The 23,025-nt window shown below is 37.4% G+C and overlaps 1 long non-coding RNA gene across 1 annotated transcript; it reads left to right on the top strand.

The window, feature by feature from the left end:
* The first annotated feature begins 1,505 nt into the window (after nucleotides 1-1,505).
* LOC129366080 (uncharacterized) lies at nucleotides 1,506-22,997 on the top strand. Its single transcript, XR_008606582.1, has 3 exons — nucleotides 1,506-1,573; nucleotides 17,454-17,524; nucleotides 22,908-22,997. It is a non-coding gene; the product is annotated as an uncharacterized LOC129366080 (long non-coding RNA).
* The last annotated feature ends 28 nt before the right edge of the window (nucleotides 22,998-23,025 follow it).

The raw sequence follows: 23,025 nt of genomic DNA, 5'->3' as shown, positions 1-23,025 counted from the left end.
GGATGGAGATCAAAGTAGAGGCTCCAGAGCCTGCAGGGCTTCTCTTCTTAAGTTGGGTCCATATTGATGTGTATGTCGGGGAGTGTATATTTTCTGCTGGTGCAGGACTCGAGGTCTGAACAGATCAGTTTCATTTTCTCATCTCTCTGTAGGGCTTTAGATCCTGGAGGCTGTTTTGTTTTTTCCCCTTTTTTGACAGTTGTGAAGAGAAGTCACTCAGTATCAAAGGGAGATCACATTTAAAATTATTGGCTGACAAAATCTGCCAATATTTTGGCAATTTTAAATAAGATCATTGTTAAGCACCCCAGATTAAGATTTAAGTTCATATTGGAAGATATTTCAAATCCAGAGCTCAAAGCATTTTCATTTAAAAAAACAAACAAAAAGACTTTGACAAACCATGTGGCTTTCTTCGGTTGACCAATTACTTAAGCAGCCACGTTTAAATAATTTCTGGCAAATAATTGAGCATGTTAGCACAGCAGAGTTGCACTGACTTTGCAGCAAACCCAAAATAAATGTCCAACCCTTTAGTCCTAGGACAGATTGGTGGTACATGCAGGTTTCTATTCAGGCTACAGTGAATGTGTGTGCATTTGTACAATTGTCTTATTATTCATTCAACTAATGAAGGCATTGGATAACTCTCCAACTATCCCCCAAAAACTGTGTTTTTCTTCAGAATTTTATATTTTCTCCAAACAGCTGAGAGTTAAGAAGACATAAGTTCGTCTACCTACGAGCCCCTCACACTGGATCACTTTTTTAATATACACACAATCTGCACAGACCTGGAATTATGAGCAAGTGGAAGCCATATGGTAGGACACCAGCCTGGTATAATCATAATGAACAAGAAACACTGGGTGTCTGCATCAAAGTCATATGGTTGGACTGTAAATGTAGGGGGCCCCGTCGATAATCATGCAGCAAATGAGCCTGCTGTTGTTAAGGTGGTCCCCCGACAGCTGCTGCAGCCAGGAACCACATTATGCACACAAACACACAATCTTACAATAAAAACTCAATAAATGGCACACGGGCACATCTTCTTAAGGAGGTTAATTGTTGCACAAATTCAAGCAGTTACAAATTTCTCACGTCATCAGACTGTTCAGCATTTCTCTAAAAATCTCACCACTTTCTTAAAGTTGGGTCATAAAAGAAAATGTTAATCTTTTTCAACCATGTATTCCTTCTTTAAAAAAAAAAAAAGACCTACATCTCCTACCTCAATAAGAAATGTACATGTTTAGAGCAGTCGTTACCGCGGACCTGATTTTTCCTTTATGACGATCTTACAACGTGCTGCAGAGTGCGGTGTGTTACGTGGCGGTGTGTTGAACATGCCCGATCTAAAAAAAAAAAAATCAGGCATATTCTACGTTGTCTTGGCCCGATGACCGCAGCCTGTGGGGTTTTTCCCTGACTGAGCAGAACGCAGCCCGTTGAATGTGACAGGCAGCCAATCAGAAAGCGCGGTGACGTAAGAACGGAAATGAATCCCAAACAGTTGACATGGCAACTGAGAATCCGGTGGGCATCGGAGGTGATACGTGGAAATGTAAAGGTCAGTGTGTTTACCATATATGGTTATGATTATTCAGTTAAAAATGTTAACTACGAAAAAACAGAACTCACCACCAAATCATAATGCAGCAAATAGAGCAGCTGCTCCATTTTATCAAACGCCTTTTATCGCTTAAAATGAGTCCATAAACTATCACTGCTGCTTCTAGATGCTCATCCGGGTTTGATTATTCAAAGTTAACGTATGGTATGCTGGGGGGAGGGGGGAGTTACTGGATTGTCTTCGTGAATCGAGATGTTCGTGAGTGGAATCGGTTCTCGTGGTGTGTTGTTCCTGCCGTGTGGCTGGAAACACGAACCGATCGAACCTGTCGGACTTTTATCGGTACTTTGGTCACAGAGGTTTGGAAAAATCGACCGACAATCCTTAAATCGTACCGTGTGAACCAAACCCAAACGTTTACATATCCCTTCAAAATAAGATACAGATGCGCCACAAAAAGAACATTTTACTTTCCTGAAAATTTTAACTCATGACGACGACTAACTCCTTCACTTAACGACTAATGTCCGTAACTTCCGGGTGCAAAACACAGATTTCTCCGCTCAGTGCCTCAGACAAATGATCTGCCGGTGCGGATAAAGAAGGGTTGTTGTTGTTTTTTTCTTTTCTCTCTTCTGTCGGCTGAACTGATTTTATATCAGATACGAGACATTTTAAATGGGAGCTCTGAGCTCGTTTCTCCCAGCTGGAAGTGATGAGAGACAATGACACCCGAAGTATTGCTGCTGCGCAGCCTGCTTGGGCTACACGTGGCGAAGCTTCCGGTCAAAGATTTTTCAAAATAAAAGATCCTCCACACTCAAATAATACATAAAACAGAAGTAGCCTACATAATTATTTCTTGCGCGGACCGGTACCAATTGGTCCAGGGACCGGTACCAATTAAAGAACGACCCCGGGCTTGGGGACCACTGGTTTAGAGGACATTTAAAATGATGACAATTAAAAAGGGCTTCATTACAAAACAAAACCATGATCAAACAAAAATAATGAAAAGACAGTCCAATAATTGGTTTCAACCCGCTTAAGGAATATAGTAACCACTGACTCAATACATTTCTAGGTTTGAGATTTTCTGAATCTGGGGGCCACTGGGCCAAGTATTTCATTGCCTTTAGTTTTCAGCCCTGAGTGTTGCATGGCCAGCCTCTCCTTCAACACAAACAAACTGGAGGATCTGAAGAGAACATTATGGAAAATAATGTTTCTGTGTGTTTGATTATTGCTCCATGTAAAGTAAAACAAAGTCTTTTAAAGTGGGGTCCAAGTTGATCGAAACACATCGCAACCATGAAATAGCTAAAGTGCTGCATGTGAAAAAACTGATAAACTTAAAATCAGCAATATGTCTTAAGCTTCCAAAAAGCAGAGACAAAACTTGCACTTTCAACAGAATATTTAGCAAATGTGGCAAAGTGGGCAAAACTCTACAGTTCCTCCAGCTGAAATCTGACAGGGCCACATATTAGGTCCTCAGCTTTTCATATACATTTGGACAGTTTTTAGCTAGGCAATCTTTAAAATAGCTTAAGCACCAATCCAACATGTGTAAGATTGAAACTTCATCATGCAACAACTGTATTGGTCACTTAAAAAGTAGATAATCTGATCAAATTTTCCTTTGGCCATTCTACACTTCTCATAAATTGTAGACAGTTTACGGTGGAACGACCCAAAGCCTTTCAGCTGGGGTCATAATCAGGCTGTGACACCTGTTCCTGCTGTTCCTCAGACACACTTCATCACAGTTCAATTTCCATTCTTAAAATTAATTCAAAGATTGTTGATAGTTCAGATTTTCATTTCCAATTACTCTCACTAGCCTCTTTAGTGAACTATTTAGAATGCACAGAACAACTAACTATTTGAAATGTCTGATATGTTTTTTTTTTTTTGGTAAGTCATACACACAACAGCTCAAGTTCTTTTTGTTGAGAGTTACCAGTTACTTTGGAGCTGCTGCTGGAGAGCCGAGAAGGAAAATCCCAGCTGCCTCAGTTCTCCTTAAATGGCAGAAGCTCCTGAGTGGGTCGTACCACTTGATTGTAAGGGGAGGGGACATTTGTTGTTTACTATCTGTTTGGGGTTTTTTCTGTTTCAGTTCTGTCCCAATAGTAAATAAACATAACACGTTTATGTTGACTATTGTTTTGAGCCCAATTGTAATATTGTTTCAAAAGCAATCACTTTTCCTCAGTTTACACTAAAATCATTGAAGGCGAAAACAGAAATACAAATTATATCCTCACATGAGCAGAAATTGTAATTAGCAATCAGCTTTTGGAGCACAAAAAGTAACCAGACTCAAATATTTTAATACACCCATTTTATAAGTAACAGGCCAATGTATGTACTTGAAACATAAACATATTAGTATTAAATAGAATTAATTACCGTATAGTTGAATAACACTGCAGGGATGCCAACTGTTAATGTGCTAAACAAGCATCACATTTACTCACACTATCTTTTCTATTTTCTTTATTATCAAAACATATTTAAAAAACCCCGCAAAACTCACCTTAACAGCGACACGTCTGATGAAATTCTGAACCAGTCTGTTTTTTCTGTCTTTTAAATTTTTCAACAACTGTTTAAAGTTCATGGCAGATGGACCCAAAAGCAGTCTAAAACCCGAGTGGAATGAAATCAACTAAATGCCTTTCGTAAAACAAACTGAGGCATGAAAACCAGGAAACACCTAAATCCAAGGTTAACAAACAGCAAGCCAAAGGATCTAAAACCAAAAGCTACAGGCAAAACTCAGTGATCCAGCAACAGTCAAAGGAAAACAGGGCACCTCTACAAAAGCACACTACATCAAAAACATGAAACCAAGATGTGAGCAGTGTGTCAATGCAACGATGGAGACCAAAACAGACACATTCATTGGCTCTACAGAATAAATGTTGTTTTAATGAAAAGCTGAAATTAGAATAGAATAGAATTCAACTTTATTGTCATTGCACTGTCACATGTACAAAGCAACAAAATGTAGAAATGAGCAACTGAATACAGAGCAGAAAAAAAAACATTCCTAAATGCCACACATAAAGGCCATAACTTTAATTTTGTACCTTATGAATGACTGACAAGACCTCTGCTCCTTCTCTTTTTAATTAAGTACAAATATTTCTTGCACCATATTATCAGACAGCAAGCTTTTCTATAAACTTGATAACGGGCAGCTCTGTCCAATTTCAGCCCTGATCCATGATGCAATTTTTATTTCCCTGCTCCATGGTGGATTTACCAACTCCGCATTACATCAAACTCTGCAGTCGCTTGTTAACGATCCATTGATTTAAATCTGGTGTGTGGAACTGAACACCACTGCCTCAAAGGTAGCAGTTGGCTGTTGATGAACTTTCCAAATATTGCCTGTGTGTTCCCAGAGCAGCTGCTCAAAGACACACAGTTGCTTATTTAATACATTTGTACTTATGAGTTATTGTTTCAGGATGCTCAAGTATGATTAGCTGAGAAAAGCTGTATCACACTTTATGCTCTGAGAAACAGAGCTCTGTTGTGTTACTCAAGCAATACACACCTAAAGTAGAATAAGCAAATTTTTATTCCCTGAGTTACTTTGTACAAACTGGACTGATCCCTCTTTTTGTTGTGCAGGGTTAATAATTCGATTAAAGTAATATCGACATATGATGAAACCACATTTTGTCATAGTAAAACCACAAACCTTAATATAATTTATTGTGATTGCATTTGGTAGATTAATCCAGAGTACTGCGTTGTAGAATAGATCCACAAGAAGTGGAGGAGCTGCAGACATCCGCAGCTCACATGGAATAACTTGTTGAAATTTAAAGCAAATCTCCACAAAACTGATGTGTAGAATGACAAGAGGAATCCCACTGACAAAAGCCATTAGCAGTCCTATTTGCATTTGGCCACTGGCCATAGAAAACACAGCAAACATGTGAAAGATAAAGCTCAGGCCAGATGAAAGCAGAACTAAAAGCTTGAATGCCCGCCTAGATGTGACTCGACATCATCCGGAAAAGTAAAGCATGATGTAATGTGATCCCAGTGGGTCATATTACTAGTGACATGCTTGTAACATGCTTGGGGGATGTTGTTTCTAAGGGACACTCTCCTTTATGGACTGGAGTTTGACACCCTTTGTCCAGATCAAAGTCTATTCAAATGCTAGAATTTCCCAGTCAACTCCACACATAAGTCAAAATGGTGAATAATTCAGCAAAACTTGAAAATTGCTTTTGATAAGTGCTATCTATCACAAGAGTAAACTATTTTGCAAATGAGAAATGGCACAAAGGCCCATCAGACATACTCAAAAAGACTTCCAGAAAACAGTAGAAAATGTGCTTTTGCACAGTATTAGCTCAAGTGGACTCAACAAAAAAGCACACCACACTTTTCAGATTTCCCAGTTCATAATTTGTCAGGCCAATAATCTTTTTTCTGTTGTGTTGGCCAGTCACATAAAATTAAAATAAAATACATTGAAATTTGTGGTTCTTATAAAATGTGAATAGGCTTTAGGGTTAAAAACACTTCTGCAACACTGAAGACAGGGAGAGTAATTTATATGATGGAAAACAGCAATGAACTCAGCAGAAACCTGACACAAGAGAAACCAAAATAACACTCTAAGGAAACAAGGGCCAGAGAACAACGCAACAGTATGTAAACAGGACATAAAGCAACACAAGAAAGAACTCAAATATCAGAAACAAAACAGACTTTGTTTTTAGCAATTGGTTTATTTTTAAAGGAAACCCCAGACAAAATGAAGCCCTTCTTTTAGAAAGCTGATGTACATTTTGGAAACATGCATATCTAATTATCTAATATATCTAGCCTTGAAACAAGCTAGAATATGCTCATGGTTATTCAAACAACATAATTCAGTTTCAAAATTTAAGTTTGAAAGTCTGCAGACAGCAAAGGTGCACTGACTCATTTCTGAGACTTTACAAAACAACCATTTATCATAATTTCCTCACTTTCTTTACTGCTTTTATATTCTGGCAATGATATTTGGCAGATGCAGAATCATCAATCTAAAGCATGGCTTACCTAAAATAGGTTGATGTCTGACTGCTGGTCTCACTCAGCTCACCAAATGTATTTGCAATTCTGCATGAACGTCAGAAAACCAGTTGATGTCGTGTGTTTCTATCACTATAATGGATAGAAACAATGGATAGAAACAATTGGTCTAATCATCAGCATATAATAGATTCACAACACTCTCAGAGTGGAGAATTTCTACACAGAGCAATGCTGAAATTATTGAAAATTATTTTGAATTTAAACAGAAAATAAGTTTATTATTATTTTATTTTTTATTGGCCAAGACTCATTCAGTATTTTTTTTTTTATATTCTTGGCTGCTTTAAGGAAGAGGAAAGAGTTGGAAATGGCAGGAGGTTCTCTTTTTTTATTATTAAAGTTTTTATTATTTTTTCAGAACACAAATACAAATATTCAACCCTTCCCAATCTTACCCCATAACCCCACATTGAGAGGTTCTTAAAGAGACAGAAGCTGATTTTAATGTTTGAGACAAGGCTATGGTGCAAAGTCAAATTTGAGTTGTTTTTGATATATACAGCATTTTGCACAACACTTCATGTTGAGATTTTGTGATTGTGATATACAATGTCATTATGTGCCCAGAAAATATATAATTCCTCCTTTAAATCTTATTTGATGAGAAATAGCTGAGTAATCTGTGACCAAGTTTATGTTTTGTTTTTTTTAAAGTTGTAAAAAACAATCATATAAATTGCTATTTGCACATTCAAAACCTTCCAGAAATATTTAAACCTGCCTTTGAATGATCTAAGGTGCACAATGGATCATATCAAAGTTATACTACCTGTATTAATTCACCTCAGTGCAGACTTTGGATCTGCTGACCACACCATTCTACTAAAGGTACTCAGACAGATTAAAATCTTTGTATCCCCGGGTTTGTGTTCAACTCTCATTTCACAGATGATAAATCCTTTACCAATTCATAAGAAGTTTATGACAGAGATAAATTTTTTGTCCCTCATTTATCAACATATATATGCTGCCATTGAGGGTTGTTTTCTTCTGGATGTATTGCATTAGTATTCACACCTATGCTGATGATGCACATGAATATACTGCCGTGTTTCCTGATGACCTAAAAACACTAGTCAAGAGCACTTTTTAGATGTATTTTGGACGTCTCTGAATTTTTATTTGTTCGGTCAAGGCAAAATCAAGATTCATCAGTGCAATACCTTGGAGATGACTTTTTGTTCATCTTCTATAATTATTTGGATATATTTAAAAATAAGTTCTCCTTCATAAAACTGTTCTCATTTTGGGAATTTCTTGTTTCTTTTCACCTTTGCCAATTTCAATTTCTTTAAGACACTTTGTGTTTTACTCCTTTGCGAGAAAGGGTAGCTAAATCAATGATTTAACCAAGTGAAATGATTAACAAATTTTCTCCATTAAAATGTAACCAGGATTGATTAATCTATGTAACTGGATTTTATGGAAGTGGGTAGATTTTTATTTTTCATTTATCTTTTTAATTCTGGACATAAACTGGATCTGTTTTTTCTGTCAAAGTGGTGTGGTATGACAAACTGATTAATCAAATGATTGATTGATGGGTTGGTTGATTGATTAACTTCTATATTTTAAGCACTAGATGTGAAGGGGACAAATGAGACATGACAATTGGCTGAGACACTGCAGATTATTCACTATAAAACTGCAGTCTCCACATCCTGTTGTGTGTGAAACATTGTAATATGAAGCCTCTGCAGATGGGATTCACACATCCAACAATAAAAGGAAGAGCTGTTGGAGTGTTCATTGTCAAATTTATTTCATGCTAACTGAAGGAGCAAATGGTGTTTGAGTGGTTAAAGATGGTGAGGGCATGAGGAGGAAGAAATAAAAATAAAAATATACTGCTAGCAGGATTAGGCTCCTCAGTGCACCAGATTCTCTTTATAAGACAAAGAAGTCCCATTATGGTTCATATTTTGGCTCAGTGGAGGTGGAAAAGAGCAGGGAGGTAGAGTGGGTAGTGGAAGAGTCATCGGTGGATAACAGTATCCTCAACATAATACAATCCCATCTGCTTCCAGTAAAAGGCCAGGCTAAATTTGACTTGTGTTCTACTCACAGAAATCTGGTATCGCAGAGCAGATAGAGTCTCTGAGTGGGCAATAGGAGGGCAGATGAATATACTCATGTAAACTTTCGTAAATGGTTAGGCCAGCTGCTTATTTTAAATGTACCACAGGTATTACAGATATGTTAGCCAAAATCTACCAGTGAGACGACAGAGGCGAAGCTGAAAGGCAAAGCTGAGAGTGAAGCTGCGGATCTGTGCAAACAGTTTGAGTCATTTCAAAATCGCCTCTGGTTTCTAGCACTGGATCAGAGAGGGATTGCAGAAGAACACACTGAGAGGCTGACAGGACCCACAAATGTGATGAGCAACAAAGAGGATGATGCAAACTGACAAAACTTGAAAAGAAAGCTGATAAATAGCAGAGAGTCTGCAAAACATGCTTAGCCATGTCAGTTATTGCACTATGCCAAATCTTCTCATTGATGTTGCCTAAGAGAACTTCTAAGTGACATATGCACGGCACCAGCATAACATTAGGACCCACTTTTGGCTAAGTGAACACTGTCTTCATCACAGGACATATTTGTAAGCAAAACAAGAATATCAGGGAGCATTTGAACATTTTGTCCGCAAAGACGATATGGTGGAAACAGAAAAAATCTGCAACAAAAAGATTAAGAGTGAGTTTGACATTGCGGGACTGAGAAAAGTCTACAAGCATATGTGATATTATGATGCTGTTGTCAATATTATTTTTCCTCTGCCATTTATACAGATGGTTAGCCTTGTATAAACCTGTACCTTATGACACTTTGCTTCGCAGAGGGTCTGCGACCGGCAGATAGGCATAGTTATGCCTGTCTTCATAAATACATGTTATTTAAGTGTATTTCACTAATGCTGCCTGTTGTTTCAGAAAGAAACTGCTTGTTGTGAGGCTGTGCTGGTGAGTTAAGTCCCTATGGTAACCAATCACTTGAATGGAGAGGTGGTCATGCTTCACCAGACAGTTCAGATCAATGTTTGTACATAATCACACCAGATTTAGATTTGAAATTACTTTCATTTATACAAGTAGTTTTGTTTGTTTGTTTGTTTCTCATAGAAAATTAGTTAAAGGTGAAGACATCCCCATGGCATAATGAAGCCACCACCTTGCTTCAATGTGGGTGTAATGCAGTTTCCTTCAACATGATGTTTGCCATTCACATAAAAGAGATAGTTAGAAGAGAAAATGTTGTTTCTCTTGGCCTGAGTGTCTTCAGGAGCCTTTTGAGAAACACCAGACGGGACGCCATGTGCCTTTTATGAAGGATTGCTGCAGAGACGGTTGTCCTTCTGGAAGGTTATCATCTTCGCAGAGAACACTGGAGCTCTGACAGCGTGACCATCAAGTTCTTGGTCACCTCCCTGACTAATGTCCTGCTATCCCGATTGCTCAATTTAGGCAAGCTCCAGAAGTCCTGCTGGTTCTAAGCTTCTTCTGTTTCTGAATGATGGAGGTCACTGAGCTTATTGGAACTTTCAGAGCAGCAGAAAGTTTTTTTTTTTTTTTTTTTGCATCATTCCCTAGATCTGTGCCTCAATACAATTGTGTCTTAGAGGCCTACCGACAATGCTTTTGATTACATCATTTATTTCTATTTTGCTTCCAATGAGCCTTGAAGTCTTGTAGTCTTTTTGAAGTAGCTTGCAGAAATATTTTTGAAGGTTAAGTTTCATCCTCTGAACTCTTGGAACTATGGATCACAAGAGTTAAGAGATTATACTAATCTGACTGTAATTTACATGGAAAGACAAACGTTTTGGATTAATTTGACAAACTTCATAACACCCATATTACATTTTATATTGCCTTATAATGTGAGGCCAGAAGGAAAAGAGTCTCTTAAATTTACAGTGAGACTTGGAGAGCTTCTCATGCCAACATGACTAATAATATTTGATGAGAGCAGGGATATTTAATGAAAACCTTGAGGTCAAAATCAGCTGCACAATTAACAAGTTGCTGAAATCTAACTGGTGAAGTGAAATAAGCAATCTTTGTTCCTCAGGCTGGTTTTAAAGAAGATTTGTTATTACCAAAATCAGGTCAGGAGAGACTGAATAACCAGACTCAGTCAGAGACGAACAAGAAAAGTGTCACTGAACCTCTGGAGACAGTAACTAAAACTCTGGTTTAGGAAGTGAAGCACTGGTATACTGCCTATTCCACATGTTTGAAATGTTGCTATCAAAGGAAGGCCAACGATACTGCGCCCTGCAGTGGACCGGAATTTGTTGATTTTTCACTTTTCTTTTTTAGAGAGACTTTGTTAGCTGTAGATAAGCTGCACCAATTATACTGCAGGGAACTACACACTGTGCAGCATCTTCAAAGATGTGTGTGTCCCTTCATCCAATGTTACAGTGGGATTGGAAAACTGCTTCACATAATGGGAACCAGACATTTCAGCATGCTTCCTAATTAATGACAGTAATATTTGCTTTCCTGAAAGAAAGTAAAATATTCACAATTTTAATTATTATGAGTACGAGCAAAAATGATGAATGTGTGAAAGTTTAACAGAAACTTTTCTGCTTGTGCTTCAGTTTGTGCTGTTGAATGTTTAAAGAGCACGCCTTTCATCTCATCTATTTGATTTTTTTGTAAAATCAAAGTATTATTTTGTAACACGTCCTCCAAATTACTTCTACAAAGGAAGAACTATAAGGTTTACATGCACTTATCATTCTCATGAATGTTATGTAAAGTTGGAATTTCATTTCAACTCTTCCATTTTAGGATGGAATAGTTAAGTAAAATATTACATCAGTATATTTTGAAAATGAGAACTGGGTGTTTAAGTTTGAAAATAAAGATGAACTTTTTTTTTATGCCAAAAATGTTTTAAAAAATGGTTACAATTATATATCAGTGTTCAAAACACATCCATTTGATCGAGTATTACTTTGCCAGTTCACATAAATGACACTGATTTTTAGCCGACCACATTTTATGACATTCTCAGTGGAAGAGCCGTTCCAGAAGCTGATAATGTAAACCATTTAATTGATTGAGCCATTCAAAAACTACATTTAATGGACATGTTGGTGATTGCTGTCCTGTTTGAACAACTGATATTTAAATCTTCAGGCTTCTTTCTTGGTCACCACAAATGTAATGTAGTCTTTGGTTTATTGTGTGAAGGGTTACTGCTTTTCAAGCGACATATCGGTCAAGACATGAGACTTGGTGGTAATTAGAATTTTTCTGAAAAACAAAAATCATTAATCTTTCATTCAATGGTGTTATTGTCAGCCATTTAAAACTTGGACATAACAATATTAGACAAATTAGTTTTAGCGACCTAAAGATAAAATACAATCAGAGACATATAATCACAAATGTTTGTTTCAGGTAATTAAAAATTTTTTTTTTGATCCATAGATAATGGGATGTGTTCACAAATTCTGTCAGATCACCTCGCTCTCTGACCACAAAAGAAATGACCTCTCTGTGCAGCGGTGAACATGGGCACTCTGCAAACCTGCAAAAAGTACCTGACGCAATGATTCTCTGCTCTTCAACACAGGAAAAAAGTATTTTCTGCAAAATTGACGTGTCAGAACAAAGTCACAGCTAGCAAAAGCCATCAAAAGTTCGCGGTGGGCTTTCCACAGGCAGAAGTTGCTAGAAAGGTTAAATGAAGACAAACAATATAAGAGTAAATGATCTACCAAAAGCAATGTAAATATAAAATATGATTCTTAAAATAATCAGTAAAAAAAATGAGTTCACATTTATTGTGAAAAAATTGTATTTTTAATTATTTTCTTCCGATTTTTTTTCTTTGAAGTGTGGTTTAGAAGATCCCCATAATGAACACAAAAATAGTTTGACCAATTTTCCTGGCGCTTGGTTTGAGGGAGCATTGGACACCTTACTAAGTAATCTCACCAATAACCAAGCAAGGCTACATTCAGGTCTTGATGTTCGATTCTTTTTCTTTTCTGAAATCTTTTCTTTTTTTTTCATTCATACTGCTGATTGGACGCTACCAAACTGTAGCTTTTAGGTCTCCCTTCGCAGTCCTTCATTTTAAAACTTTAAATTTTTACAAATGATTATATCATAATTTAATTTCGTGGTCACATGATGTTTGTTTTATCTGTAAGCCATACAAATCAGTCACTCACCAGGGTAGAGAAAATGCGATTGGTCGGCAACTGAGTTACTGTGCAGGTTCACCAATCAGATGTGAGGGTTTAATTAGTGAGACATATAGGCAGCTGAAAACTGCCTATATGTCTCACTATTTCAGAGTTGGAGAGACTCCCTTAAGGAAATCTAAATTAATTGCTTACATTGTCCTAAGCGATAAGGAATATTGTAAATATATTCTTATTTTTAATGCAATTCTAAAAATAATGAATGAATTAAATCCTTGACTAAAAGTAACACTTTGTAATATCTGAGGATAAGTACAGAAGAACTTTATCTTAGAGCGTGCATGTTATTTGCCACTGGGTTACAGTAACCTCTGTTCAACCTTGTTGAGCACATGTAGTCCAATAAATCACATTAAAAGTGCTGGCAGTGGAGGAGAGTAACATTGATAATTTCCTTACAATGCAATTTTCTTCAGGGGCACAAATGATGGCAGCAATACACCCAAAGACCAAGCATTAGATGCTGCTTAAGGAACATAAAAGCCCAAAGTGTTAAGCTGCTTTCCAGTCACAAAATCACAGACGTGTCCCTTCAAATGCATGGTGCAATAGTGGTATGGCTGTTTCTGTGGTGTTGGCCTGGGAGGTTGTTACTTGGTTTGGCTCTATAGTCGCTGCTTGGTTGGCCTGGATGCTGGTGGTTCCGGGTCTGGGAGTGGGTGCTGCCTCTTTCACGGTGTGTGCTGTGACTTTTCTGTGGTGCTTTTCGGTTTGCTGCGTTGGCGTTCTTCCCTTCGGTGGTCTGCTGTGGCATGGCCGTCTGGGTGGTGCTGGCAGTTTCAGATTTGTTTGTGGTGCATGTGCATCCGTTGGCTGGCTGTTTGCACTTTAGTTGGCCCAACTTTTTGGGTCTGGTGAGATTTGCTGGCTGACTGAATGTTGGTATGGGGTGTGTTTTGTTGTTTAAAATAAATATATAAACAAAACATGGGTGAGTTCAAACTGTGTTTTATTTTTTAATATATATGTCTTAATGTGTAATAGGTCATATTTTAGAACCGTGATGTTTATATGCTTGATTTTTTTTTCTTTAAAAGATTAAACTGGGCTATTGTTCAATGGTTTGAAGTCTTCTGCTCAGATGAAAGTAAAGTTTACATTTTGTTTGGAAGTCACAGTTTCTCTTCTGGAGGAGGAGTGGAGAGGCACAGAACCCATGTTGCTTCCAGTTCTTGTACTTGTTTACTGTCAAGTACAAGAACATTGTAAAATATTTCATCACGTACCTTTTAGCAGTCCAACATGTCGGCATTTTTTTTTTCCTATTGGTCTTATGTGCTAATCTAATTTTGGGAGAAACTATGTTTTGGGTTTTTATTAGCTGTAAGCCCTTATCATAACAGATGTAAATGCCTGAAACATACCACTCTGTGTGAAATGAATATTGTATATGTTTCTATTTTTTAACTGAATGGACAAACTACCCAGTACAGACTTTGAAAAAGCTATGGGTTAGCCTCTCTAGAATCTGTGTTTATTTTACCCACTCCAATTTACTGGCAAATGCCTGGAACCTATAAAAAAAAAGCCTGATTTTACAGTAAGGGGGGATTTGTGAGTGTGTCTGCATGTGTGCAAGCAAGAGAGTGAGAGATCTGTAACTTCAGGCCGAAGAGAAGGAAGGCTGAGTACCAGAAGGGACAGACTGCAAGCTGTGCTGGGTGCTGGTGTATCTGCCTTTGCTGCAAAGTGAGCGATATAACAGCCTTTTGGCCATCTAATGCAATAATAAAGTTAGCCTTGGACAGTTAGAAGAGACAACAAGAGTGATTTACTCAGACAGGCAAAGAGAGACAATGACAGTGAGAAACATAGGGAGGAAAGGCAGAGGAGTGAGCAAGTGACAGATGGCAAATGGATCCAGTACATCCTCTCCGATACTGGCCAGCTTGGAAATGAAAGCTTAGGGGGAAAGGATGAAATAACTTGTAAATGTCACAAAATGTGTACTGTACAAAGTTTAAACACCGAACATGAGATTAGCGTTGGGGTATAAATCTGATATTGAACATTTTAGGGTAAACAATTCTGCTTTCTCATCCCTCTACTTAGAGAAGTTTTATTTGGAGGGAAATATAGCAACCAGATATTTATCAAATCCATATACAGAGAGAGAGACAGTGGAGAGTATCTTTGAAAACAGATAGCGCTTGATTCATTTTCTTTCCTTTTAAGGAAAAATAGATGTTAATGAGTTTTGTATGTTTTTGGTTTTAGGCATGTTGCCAGAATACAATTTTGCAACAGAGTCATCGCTGGCATATTAATTAAACACCTACACATTTTCATCTATGACTGATCAAGATGGTTGAGAAAACAGTGCAACACGAAACAATCCTGAGGGATCCAGCCAAAAACATTCCAATGGACGGTTAGATCCATAAGCAAACATTTATAAAATGACAGTTAAAATAAATACATTTTTCATCTCACCTACGTGTCAGGAAACACCTCACTGAGAGAGAGCAGAACGTGAAGAAAACCTAAATCTGACACGAAAATCTGAGAAAGAGGTAAAGATTAGGATAATGGCAAGGAATCTCAAATTATTGAAACTGCCAATGGAGAAAGGCAAACAAATGAAAATATAAGAACGGTTTGTTTGTTTAAATACCAATAAAACTTTTCTTGCTCATTATTTTTTGTCTAAAATAATAACTCTTGTACGTTCTTGTCTTTTGAAAAACGTCAGAGTCATTTCCAATCAGAAACAAGCTTTTTGTTGAACAATTTATCTAACATGGCAATTAATCATTTTCTGCTTAACTGCATATATATGATGTATCAGGCAGGATACATCATATTGCTTAAAAATGTTTTTAAGCAGAACTGATATAAATGAGCAGGCCAGCTGGAGGCAGCAGTAAATACCAATTGCAACATAAATATGAGAAAAATCTGACAAGAAATTGGATACATTAGGGGGATATACAATGAGTCACCGCCTATTCCAGATTCAGTATTTGCAGATTCACCCATTCATATTTTTGCTGTGGAATATATCTCCAAATTATAAAATTTTCTGCTGAAAATGCAGCTTAGAAAGCTGAAATACCAAGGTGCAATGCGACTTCTCATGCTGTTGACTATAATGGCAAAATAGCCAATCCAGGAGCACTGTGTACTTTCCTTGCCATTGAATAAACAAGTCTAAATAAGGTTGGCTGTAGATATTTGCTTCTGCGGTAGAGCAGACGTAACCGATTTCGATGAGGTTACGGTGGCAGAAACAAGCAGCTCTGTAGTCCACGTGGGCAGGCGGCGGCAGCACCAGCTGGGAGCGCTGCTCCGAGTCGGGCAGGAACACCCACTGTTCCCGAAACACACACATACTGACTCTACCTTCAAACTGCAGCCACTGTAAGCCAAAGCAAGCAGCAGAAACACTCACCAGAAGATACTGAGCCAGGGCGACTTTCTGCGGTATCTTCAGGTACAAGCCTCCTGTTATGTCATAAGCCTGAAACACAAACATCACTCCTGGTGGCACCACTTTCTGTTTTAATATCCACTGACTGATATTTTGTCAGTCATTTATTACACCTTCACAGTAGCAATGCTACGTTAATAAGCTTGTATCACAGCAGCAAAGATGTACCTGCTGAAGCAGCCCTGAGTTTCAGTGTGTATGCATATTAAGGTGTGTGAACTTTTAAAGATAACGAATCGAGATGCATAAATCCGAAACTGAACAAAGAGAAAAGCCATTCCACTTTAACCCCATAAATACAACTTTGTTATTTCTGTACTGGTTGACTGATGGAGATTACTTATGAAGGGAGCAGAAGGCCAAGAGACAGAAACACGTAATGAAACAGCTACATAAATGAACATTATGAAGGAACACACAGACCATGAACAACATAAAGTGACACAAAAATGAGTCAAAAAACAAAACCAACACAAAAATCAGCCCCTCAGACAACACATTATAAATACATTAGAAAAATATTTTTTTGAAAGACAACCGCCATCTGGTTAAATATGTTGCGTACTTGACAGAAACATTCCCATCAGCAACTTATTCATTCAGATTACAGGTCAGTCTGTGTCGTTGGCATTCAGCCGGCGGTCTCTGATGAAGTCCCACCAGAATGCTCTGCTTTAGTCCAGCTCGTCTTGGTGTGCATTTTATTTCCTCTGTGTTGTTATGCAAAGACAGATAAAGAAACACTGAAACATCTTTGACTCATATTTATATTCACTAACCATTAAAGCTTTTAGCAGCATCTTAATCATGAAGAATTATTCTTTTTCCCCAAAAGAACAAATAAATCTGTCCTTAGATTCATCTGTTTGCATTGTGTTACCTAAGGATTCATTTTCTGCCATCAAATAAACCGGTGAGTTACTTTTACTAGAATTACAAACAGCATGATTCCAGAAATGCAAATCTTAACACCAGGGAAAGGATTTACGATCAGCTAAACAAACATTTGTCTTGACTGGGTGATCTTTCTGTGTTTTTAAAGCTCTGTTAATCAGAGGTGTGTTTGCCGATGTGCTGACCTTCTGTCATATCAATTACAGCAACTTAGAAGGAGACCTGCTGTATTCGAATCCTGTGTGTGCCAGCCAGTCAGAACATCAACACTAATTGAGTGAGTCCAGAAACGAGAAGCATGCACAGGTCCTCCCTGAGGGGTAAACAGAGTCTGCATCCCACACTCAAGCAAACACACACATGTGCGCCCACAAACTCATGCTAATGTAATTGATTTTCTAAATACTTCCATACTTTCCGGTCACTGCCAAATGGAAATACATTTAAATAGTTTAGGAGATTATTTTAAATGTGGTAGAAATAACTTATGTATGCACCCACTGTGATATGAAATCTTTCTTTAAGTCCTCTCATATCTAACAACTAAAAAAAAAAAAGTTCCTCTAAGGCTGCCTGTTGGAGCGATGGCCATTGAGATTTCCTTTTCATTGCTTTGAGTCTTTCTTCATTCTTTCCTTTAGAGATTTGTACAGTAAAGTCTATGCTGCCTGATACATTCAAGCAGGTCCCTTAGATTTGCTGCTTTATTGAAGTGCGCCTTTTAATAGGAATGTACTGTGCAACCGCTTCCTATTGCTTCAGGACATCTAAGCCATTCTGCACATATAGCTGATAATGCAATGAAAAGTAGATACAAAAAGTTACTTTTTTTTTTTGGCTTTTATTCATTTTATTTGTATTAAATATTATCAATAAGGACACAGTGGACAAAAAATGTTTTGACAAAACACTTGTCGTGAACAAACGCCCGTGATATAAAGTGAGTTGAACAAAAACTGAGCTGAATGCATACAAAGCAAAGTATCTTTGCCACAGATGAATCCATTAATCAACTTCCTATTGAAGAGGTGCAGTTTGAAAACAGTTCAAATGACCACATTATGTTAGAATGAACTTCATCCACATGGATGTATTGCTGTTCGTCAAAGGTATCAAGTCTAACTGCTCAGAGGCTCACAGTATGAATCTGTTCATTGATTTCATCTGCAGTGGGGAAAACAAGTATTGAACACAAAGTTTTCTTCAGTAAAAACATTTCTAACAAAGCTGTGAAATGAAATTACACACTGGATGTTGGTAGCAACCCAACTAACCAACAAGAAGAAGATCGAAATGCACAATTTCATACATTACGTTGTATGTGATAAAGTGGAATGACAGAGAGATTAGATGAAGAAAAGAAGATGCAAACAGGAAAAGAGTAAAGAAAAACACTGAGATATGTCAGTATTTACTGTACAATGTAATGTGGCTCCCTATAAGTGCAATTTACCATCAGATTGTTTAGTTCAAAGTGTTGGTCTATAAAAGGTTTCAAACACCGGGAGGTTTGAGTCTGCTTAGGTGAGTTCTCTTTGGATGTTTGGTAGAGAAATGGCACACCACATCATCTTACAACTAAAACTGGCTGGATTCGGGGACATCATGGTCTAGGGAAAACCGTTTTACCTTATGGTAGAGACAAACTTTATATAGCAAAATGGAACAGAAAATGGAAAAATATACAAGAATTTTTTTTTTTAAGAATATAAAGACAACATAAGGGCAGATTCCTGGATCAAGACCATGATCCCACAAACGAAGTCAGTCTTAATTGGTTTGAAATAAAAAAGATAAAGCTGATATCTTTTTCAAAGCTGATATCTTTTTCATCTGACTGGCCCAGTCAATCATCTGGAACCAATTGAAAAGCCAGGAAACATAAAGAGTACTTACAATTCTGCAAAGATGAGTGGGCCAAAATTTCTTCTCGATAAGACTCATGGCAAGTTATTGGGAACTTTTGACTGCAGTTGTTGCAGGTTTTGGGAGCAATTCACATGAAAGTAGATTGCTCCTAATCACATTTTCACACAGGTCTATTAAGGTATGGATTTTTTTTTATTCCTCAATAAATATCTTCATATAAAAACAAAGTATTTTGTGTTGTATTTGACAAATAAATTGGTTTGCTGTTCCTTTTAACGCCACTGGAGAAGAAGTCCCATGAACCTTCAAGATTTGATTGCAGAGTAAATCACAGTAAGCGATACATGGGTCGACTTTGTGGGTCACTACAGGCATATGGTGTGTTTCCACATCAACACTCAAATCAGAAATATATAATTAAAATTTTTGCATGTTTAATACTAATTTCCCCAATTGTCCTTAAAACAGCAGCTTTAATAGATACCTACCTGTATTTTAGATGGAATACAGCAGCAAAGTTATCTATTTCAAATAAATCTTTAGCAAAGATGATGTAAACAACAACAAAAACAACATGGAGTTTCTTTGTTTTCTGTTTAATCACTAAGGCCTGAAAGGCTTTGGTTATCGGTCAGACCTTTGACTGCATTTGAAACTTGAAAGGTGAAAAATATATTTGCTTTCATGTTTTAATTTCCTTAATCCCAACTAACAGACACAGACTAAAGAATCATAATATATTCTTTTAAGCACAAAACAAATAAAAGTAACGTCAACATATCAATAATTTATGCACAAATATACATTTCGATCTAATTATTACAGGAATTAAAAAATAATAATTACTGAGGAAACAAAGTTTAGAACAGCATGAAACATTTACATTATTATCATCATTTTCTTTTTAATCTTTACTATAGTCATGCCTGCTACCTTACCTGTAAGTCCCAACACGCTTTCAGAAAACTGTTCCTATGGCAATTCATTTAAATAAGGCAAAAGCATAAACAAAAAAACAACAAAATAATCTTCCGAGACTTGTAGTGTCTTAAATGTACAACATCTTAATAAAAAATAAATAATGTACTGAGGTTCATAAAGTTTGTCCACTCCCAGCAGTAAGAGCTCACCATCAGTTCATGATTTCAATTTAGAAACAAATAAAAAAATATGACTTTGTAAAAGACCTTAAGGCCAGATTTGAACTCGCATGTCAGATGTGGCCTCTTTCTGTTGTGAAACAACCAGCTGCCTCCCTCTGCGCTGTGCTGTTCGGCGCCGCTCAAACGAGTACAGCCAATTCAAACGAAGAGCAAAAATAAAACCTGTGTGGGCAGTTAAATACTCTTACAATATTTCACATGGTGTCAACAGCTTTATAACATGCAGCAGTGAGGGATGTAAAAAAAGCATTACTAAAGAGGTCAGCCAGTGACACAGAAGGATTGCCTGCAAACTAATGAGGCATCTAATGTTTGGCTCATGTTTTACTTGCGTTTGTCTTTATTTCACTCTCAGCTGGAAAACATGGTGTTAAAATCAACACAGCTGTGTGCACCAGCACCCAGAGAACGCTGCTTTATACAACAATATAAGGTTTGTATCAGTCGACTTAGCAGGGGAGAGAAAAGGAGATGAGGATAGGAGAAGATCCAACAGAAAGAGAGGTGATGAAAGGAAGGAGACTGTTGGCGAGATGCTGGAGTCCAGCAGTGACAAAATGCACGTCAAAAAATAACAGGAGAGAGGAACTGGAGGGAACAATGGCATTTCAATCAAAAGATACCAGCGAGTTGTCTGAGTGAAACGGACCACAAGCAGACCTGCAGCCTCCACCACCAGGATCAGAGCCGCTGGGCTTCAAGCCTCTCCTCACTTCTACCAGGACCTTTTCCCTCGTGATGTGTGTATTACAGCACACACACATCATTTACACAGGTCCCCCCCAAGCCAGGTGCTATTTAGAGACAGACAAGGTCAACAACCGCTCCAACATCTCACCAGTCTGCGGATGCCGGCGGCAGTGAACTACTCGCTCGCACCAAGAACAAGTGCAAATTCCCACCTCCTGCTTGACTTTGTGGGATCCATTTACCTCAAAGCCAAGGGGGAAAGACCAGTTCCAGGATTTGGTCAGTTCAAAGAAAACATACATCAGTTGTAGTGAACCAAGGAGATTGTTATACAGTTCGGTTAACAAGAAAAAAAAAAAGTCGTTCAGAAACACACCTTGTCCCAAAAGATAAGAGTCAGTAAATGTTGGCAGTAATCTTCATGTCGCTTAGACGACTTCTAGACAAAAGAAACGTAGATGGTAGTCTTGTTACGATGATATATCATCATTAAACTGAAACAGCGTGAACTCAAGTGAACTGGGTGGAAGCTTTGTAAAGTCTTTGAGTAAATATACAACTTTTTTACATTTAGTTCCTTATTTATACAGAACCCAATTAAGTGATTCCCTTATGCAAGTAATTATATAAAAAAAACAAAAACATTTCTCTTTCAGCTGTAAAGGGATAGTTTGGATTTATGAAGTGATATTTTGTGATGTTCTCAGGTGTTGTAGAAAGATGTCATATCACAGTAAGTTTGTAGAAAAGAAAACAAATTCCCAAATAAGTGAATAACTGACAATTACTCAGGCACTCCCTGTTTTTGCTGATTTTTAACTATTTAAAATGCTCACATTGAAACTGCTTTAATCAGTGAAATACAATGCAGAACACTGGATCAGAATCTACACAATCTGTGCTGATCTTTACAAGGCTCTAAGTTCAAAAAGAAGAGCAAAAGTGGAAAAAAAAATCAGAGTAAACAAATTATGAAAAACTGTTCATCAGCTGATCAAAAGACTGCCATTAAATATTCACAATCTGGCCATAGACCTGGGTTTTAGCTCAGTTTATGTCAGGAATTCATATTGTCATGACCTGCTGATGGCTAAGGCACAGGCACTTTGTCTTTGAACATGGCAGGAATGCTGAGTTGTGAGGTTTCTCTTAAATTAAAGGCTGATCCTCAACCCAAATGAGGGCATTTAACGGCTGTACATGGTTCAGCCAAACTGTTCCCACCTTCGCACCGGTGTGATGAAAACTGCATAACTTTGTTCTCGGCTTCATGTCATCTGTAGGAAGTATCCTTCTATGCATTGTTTACTTTTCTACAAACTCACTGTGATATGGTATCTGTCTACAGCAAGTTAAGAGAACTATTACAAAGGGTAACTTTAAGAGAAAAAAAAATCCAAGCTATCCCTTTAATGTGATTATCAGTACAATTCAGTTTGCTGTCATTCAACAAAGCACCCATATTCATCTGCTGCCAATAACCAGCTCAGGTTTTTATCACAAGCCTGAGCTGTTTGAATTTCTGGTGAATTTCTGTGGAAAATCTGTAATTTGTGTTTTTCAAACTGGATTATAACAATAGCTTATAAAGGTTGTGGTTTGTTGAAATTTAAAATGTAATTCTACTTTAGCTTTAGTATTTTTGTGAGACTCATTATTTCATCCAGTATAATGTATGTTACAGCTTAACCTTGTATTCCTGCAATTAAAAAATGTTGAGCAAAGAACACAAGTCATTTTCTCCAATGAAAAATTCTTCTTTTAAAAAAAAAGACTATTCAAACAGGTTAATTAATGTCATGGAAGTTTTGACTGGTTTGATTCCCTTTTAAGAACACTGACATGAAAGTTCATACTGAGACTTTGCGTTGTAATGAGAATTAAGTTGCTGCCATATTAAACTCTCGGCTGTGTTTTTTCTTCTTTTAAAAATGTTAGAAAAGCATGCTGTATTGCAAGGACTGCAGTCTCTTCACCTGGACCGATGAGGAATGAGGATTTGATTCGACGTGGGATTTGGCAGGTTGAGAAAAACACAGTCACGAGCAAAAATCAC

This window comes from Poeciliopsis prolifica, unplaced genomic scaffold, assembly GCF_027474105.1.
Source record: "Poeciliopsis prolifica strain line A6 unplaced genomic scaffold, Auburn_PproV2 SCAFFOLD014, whole genome shotgun sequence".
In the NCBI taxonomy this organism is placed as follows: domain Eukaryota; kingdom Metazoa; phylum Chordata; class Actinopteri; order Cyprinodontiformes; family Poeciliidae; genus Poeciliopsis; species Poeciliopsis prolifica.
Note: the sequence above shows the minus strand (reverse complement) of the source record. Positions and strands in the feature narration are given on the sequence as shown.